This window comes from Triticum urartu, chromosome 2A (genome assembly GCF_056163025.1).
Source record: "Triticum urartu cultivar PI428250 chromosome 2A, HENAU_Tu73, whole genome shotgun sequence".
In the NCBI taxonomy this organism is placed as follows: Eukaryota; Viridiplantae; Streptophyta; class Magnoliopsida; order Poales; family Poaceae; genus Triticum; species Triticum urartu.
Genome location: NC_141874.1, coordinates 10,980,001 through 10,986,326, shown reverse-complemented (window position 1 = coordinate 10,986,326; position 6,326 = coordinate 10,980,001).

Sequence of the window (6,326 nt, the reverse complement as noted above, 5' to 3'; positions counted from 1 at the left end):
GATTTTACAAGAAGGCTTGGTGCGGAAAAGAAAAGAGGGCGGCCTGGCCCCTTTTCTTCTTATCATATCACAAGGGCGCGGCTCTGTATGGTATAGTACTGTGGAGCAAGTTTGGGAGTCCTTTCCACTCATTGAGGATCCTATCTAAAAAAGAAGGTCAACGGGGGAGACTACAGTAGCTCGAACTCAAACTATCTAAGAAAAAGGTAAAGTCGTCTTTCCTAGGGTTCGACCGAAAGGAGCTGTGTTCTATGGTTTGACGTTGTGGAGGTCCAGCACTCTTCTAAACGAAGAAAGAGGGGATTCGTGCTACCTCCTACTCCTACAGAAGATCGATTGGCGCGAACTTCCGATCGATTCCTTATTCATTGTTGCCGACCCTTACATCATCATAAAGAGAATCAAGATATCCCAAGAACCCAGCTAGGGATGAATGACTAGCGCTCAAGAACAAGCAAGGGATGAGCGCACGGGAGCGGCGTTGCTTGTTGCTTTATTATCACATTAGAGAAGCGGAACCTCCAAGCTCAGACATCTCGAACTCAGAAACTACCCTTCTATCCCACCCTGCTCCTCCGGCATCGGAAGCAAAACTACCTGACCGAAGGAGATAGACAGGATGGGAAGACGGTCATACAAATGCCGAATAAATCTCTCTTGAAGCTGCATCTGAATAGACCTAGAGTCACTCAGTACATACGAACCCTTGAATAAATAAGAATTGAGAAGTATGAAATGTGGGCATCATAACAAAAAAAGAAAAAGACCGAACCAGTAAGACTAATGTCTACTTATTTATACCTTTGAGAGGTCCACTTAGACTATTATGATTTTCTCTTTAGCTACGTAGGTTATATAAGATTCAATTCAATCTAACAAGCGGACTGGACTACCTTCGGCTACTACAAGATATTTAGAAACCTAAGAAGCTGAGCCTACTTTACGCACATAAGGCAGCAGCAGATGATGAAGAAATGGGCGGTAGATGATAATGAGAAAGGGCGCCCCTTGGCATTTCCTGTGGGGGAGTCTGATTGATCCAATCACGACGAATGATGTCAACCCCCTCTTTTGCGCCTAACTTGACTCTGATTCTCCCACTATGAGAGCTGATCCAGGGGCTAGTTCGGCTACAGAATGGAATTTACGAAAGCCCCCCGTCTTTCCGACTCAATGTATTGCCCTTTGGGACCAGGATCTGACGAGGAAGTGAGAGAGGGGACACCAAACATAGGTGCGTACCATTGCCCCAATCCAATGGACTATGTCATACAGGGAGGAACCCTTGGAGGTTGGGACAGAAAGAAAGCAGGTTTTGCTTCTGCTTCCTTCGAGCTACCAAACTCTTTCGTCAGGTGTGGGTCAAGCTCCCTCATTATTGCTTGACTTCCCCTTTGGGGCACGAAAAGATGGACTAGGACTTAAGTAAGGGAGAGGACAACCCCTGTTTCTGGCTTACCTTCAACGAGTGAGTGCTATTCCCATTCCTTACTTTGATCCGACCCTGTTCCCCGACCAGTTTGCTTGCTCACTAGAAGAGTCAAGCGAGAGCAGCTAGTTTAGAAGGAAAAGGACACCTGGGGCTATTCGGCCTCACTTGTCGGAGACTGAACTACCGCTCGCTTACTTGCCGATCAAGGAGGTCATTTCCACTTACTCTAAGCATAGAAGGAAGAAGATTGAAAAACTAACAAACAAATTGTCTTCAGCCCTACTTACTTATAGGCTGACTTGGCCCAGGAAACAAGGTTCTATTAGGCTTGCAGGGCTTAAAAAAGAATGAGCTAGATCGCAGGTATTTGGATACGAGGTAGTAGCGGGGTCTAGTCGAAGCGGTGTGCAAAGTGTACAAAGGCGAGTCTCACAGGCAGCGGCACGTGAGGGGTCTCCCGAACTTCATGGAAGACGCAGTTAGGGAGTTGGAAGATGCACTTTGGACTCCTGCACCAGTAAGAATGGAACTGGAATAAAAAGTCAGGGTAGCTAGTCACTCCGTTACTGAGGAAAGAGAGGATGGCATTTCCATAAGTAGACTCTCCTTCTTACTGAATCCTTATCCTGCCCTCTCTACTCGGGAACAATTCATTCTTAACTCGTACATAAGTTCCGGGCGTCGACAAGAGAGTTAGCGATCTACAGCTGGTTCAGTGGACTGGTGGTGACACGGGCGGGCCCTCTACTTTATTTGCCGAATCCAATCGATCATGGGCGGCCCTCTTCGTTCACAGTCTTTCTTTCCTTTCGAATCCAATTGTTCCAATCTGACCAAATAGCAATTCATTGAAATCATTCGGGTCACCTCTTTTTTAAGCACTTGACCAAGCCTATTTCTATAGAAAAGAACAGGAATCTATTGACATTGAGTCTGTCTCCTACTACGAAATGGGAACTGAACACAGGATGGCAATAGTGAGAAAAAAATCCCCTCGTACTACATCATTATTTATTCGATTTTCCCTGGTAAGTGCTCCAGATGCAGTTGCTTTAGTTGACATAGTGAGTGGAACCTAATTATCTGTTTCCTTTCATACCAGAGTTGCCTTTTGTAGATGAGAAAGCCAACAATTTTGCAAGGAGTTGATAATTGCACTTGAAGTAGTAAGTTTAAAGACAGTTGAAACTTAATGGCACCGTTTAACCAAGCACTCTTGTAGCTTCGGAAACTCCGTGTTCAGATCGGTGAGGCAAGAGATGAATTCATCGTCAGTTACCTCCACGATATCCAAAATACCCTCAAGACCATGATGACAGATAATGAGAGTCAGGTTCAAACAATCCAAGGATTGTAAATACCATAACAGCAAAGTAGAATGCACCAAATTTTTCCTATTACCGGTTCCAGGAAGAGCACACCAAATGAAAGAAACTATTACTCAAAAAGCGAATCACATCTCGATCCACAAACTGCCAAAAGCCTTTGTTATTCCATTCCCAGTGGAACGTCAACCTGTTTAACAACAATTTTCTAAGAAACTTGCTGAATTCTAAATGAAACAACCTTATTTTCAAGTGACAGGCAATATCCATTTCAACCAATTATTAAAGATAAAAGGGCTAACTGCACAGCTAATTGAATTCCTTTTCGAGGTTGAGTTCATCTTGAAACCGCATTTGCTTCCTAATTAAACTAAGAAAAAATAAGAATACTAAAAGAAAGACTCCACAGAACATGAATGAATTCAGGTACATCACATCAGGCTGATATGTGCCGGTATCATACCTGTTTCAAGATTCTGGCTAAGCCCTTCTTGTTGCCACATATCTAGTTTCTTCTAAGGTTTCTGGAATTGCTCAAGTTCCTGCTCAACGCTTCTTGTCTAGCTCCAGTCTAGCACTTGTACCAGTCGCCTACCAGATCACGGCTTTGCTCCAATTCTACTCTCCAATTATGCAATCCTCTAAAAAATTGGGGCTTTTCTTCACTTCAGCACTTCCCCTCGCAGTGGATTCCACTAGGTTCTTAACCTCTTCCCAATTCTTAAACTGAAACCTGCGATGTCTAATCCAACTCGGCACCTAACCAGCTTGTCAGCATCGTAAGTTTGCCTCAACATTCCCCCTAGAAATACAAAAATAATGTAAATCTACTTTCATTTATTTATTAGGGATGAGACTTTCTTTTTCTTTTTCTATTTTCTAGAATAAGTATTCTCTAGAGTAAAAGGATTCGAACCTTTGCATGCCGGTACGAAAAACTGATGCCTTACCACTTGGCTATACTCCAAACGGGGGGAAGGCTCGATGAAAACGAGCTGGGATATAGATTTTTCAGAAGGAAGAGTTAGTTACCCTCGGTCTTTCTTCTTTCCCGGGAATCAAGGAAGTAGTAGCGGGACAGTCCTTTATTTCCCCCTTTAGACCAACTACAACAAGCTCGCTCCTTAGGTTAGCTCTCTGCTCTACCTATTTGTTTGCAATGCCTTGCTTATCAAAATAGGCCTTTCTGTAACCTGACCTTACGCTGAAAAACTGCACTTGTTGGCTCTGCGTCCACTGAAACTTATGAAAAAGAAATGTTATTCTATCGATATCTTCAAGAGTTCCCTAACCCCCTGACTGAGAGTGCTATGATGGGCTATTGAAGTTCGTCCCTGCGGCACGGTGGGGCAGTGCAAATCCTTTCATTAATGAAGTTCCGCCCTGACACTCCCATTATTGGCTTCCTTCCCTGGGGACCGCTCGGGCGAAGGCAGAGCATGGAATGATCGTAGGGGCATCCTTCCTAGGTGGAAAAGACGTGTGTGACTAAAACCAGGAGGAGAAATCCATTTTCAAATGGCGACAGAAAGAAAGGAATCACGAAATAGAAGAAAAAGTGCACTGTGCTGGCAAATGTGGAGAATAGCCATCCATCTTTCATCAATGAAATTGTTCCGTATGGGTAGCAAATACACATATCATAAGAGCCAATCCGAAAGCACTTGCTTCAAAGAAGCAGCAGTTACCAAGAAATTCCTGTTTCAAGTCAGTATATCTCGATAGAACCAATTCCAATCCAGGTAGTGTGAACAGAGGATGTGGAAGTTCTATTTCCTTGCCTTGTCAAGCATTTCATCTGACACTCTACCTATACTATAGCTAGATCAATTCCTATTCTTTCTTCCAGGCGACTTTACTCCAAAGAATTTTTCCTTCTTATCTTGACTCGATCTCACGAAATTGGATTGATTGGCACACCGCGCATCTGGCATTCGCTTCTCCTATCTATCTCTTCCAACTAAGCTGATCACTGGAAAATATGAAATCCTGCAAGCAATCATTCCAGAGCCAACTACGAAGATACCTGGTCTTCCACTCTGTTCATTGGAGGAAAGATAAGAAAGTAAACAATTCTTCAAAGGAATTGGCTCTACCGGAACAGAGGAATCGGCTCGCTCCTTCGCTCGCTGGGTAAGCATAGAATGCACACCAGTCTGGTATCAAAGCGTATCTACTTGAAAAGGAGACTACTTGAACAGATGAAATGGAAGGAAGAAATGAAAGTTTGATCTACCAACGTAGAGTCCGCCCCTCCCAGGAAGAAGAAATTTGCTACTTTGGCTCATCAGTTGGTAAGTCTGTCTATGAAGTTCAGTGCCCAGAAAAGAGAAAAAAAGACCAAAACAAGCTTTTTCAAGCTCTACAAGTCCTATATATATAGTGTTCCACTAGATAGCCGTGTTAAACTAGTCCAGTCTTGCTGAGTGGCCTTATCTTCTGGTTACCTGGTCCGGTACTTCTACTTCGAGAGTGAGTTAGTAAACAGGATCAACTTTATGATCCATTTTGAGAAATTGCAATCACAGAATCAGAACGAGTGGGTCTAGAGTCCATCCTCACACAGTTGAAATGCTGCTTCTCCCTTCTCCTTTCCAAAAGAAAGTGGATCTCATAGCCTCTGACAATTCGAAAAGTAGGCCTCAGTCTCATTTTCAGATGCAATTTTCCAACGGAAAGAGAATCCCATATTCTTTAAGCCAAGCCGCCAATCCTAGGGTCAATGCGGAACAGGAAACCATTTCTATTTGAGTAGTTAGAGAATCGAAATTCCACTCATTTAGAAATTGATCGGCGAATGCCAGAGGAAGGATAAGGGGAGCCTACACCAACGTAGTCTTAGCCCTAGAACACATGGAGCTTGGAGCACTGATAATAAGTCTGTCTGATTTTCAAGGAGTTTATGAACAATCACCACATCCATATTGAGGAGAAAGCTCACTCAGGCTACTGAACTTGTAAATACAGCTGCGCTCATGATAGGGATTCCGTTTATGGCGTGAGGTGAAGTTAGAAGCATACCTGAATATATACTCATAGTGGCTTCCATACCTATCTCCGGTAGAACTAACAAAATAGAAACCTATGACTAGTAGACTCATACGAAAACTTGAAAGATCTATTTCATTAGAAGAGAAAGTTCACTAATCTATGGCCTAGAAAGCCAAAAGAAATGATCAGTCCAATGACAGAAGGACAGAAGCGCGTTCCCTTCGTCCTCAATGTGCGTCCGCAGCTTACTCGAGTGCTTGAGATATTCATTTGGTTTAAGGCACCTTCATCGTAGGAAGGAAAAAACCCGGATCCCCGGGCGGATCATTCCCTCTAACAAGCTAAACAAGAGTCCAGGAGCGAGAGAGGAAAATCCAAAGTGCAAATAACATAATATGAAAAAAGAAAAAAGTTCTATTGAGTTGTTGAAAAAAAGGCACTTTAGAAGCGAAAGTAGGCTATTCTCGTAAAGGAATATCGTAACGGGCGACTAGGTTTTATAGAAGGCCGACCCACCCGAATCTCTTGGTGGCCTTTCCCTCGGCTTCCATCACAGAAGATGTCAGCAATAGCAATCC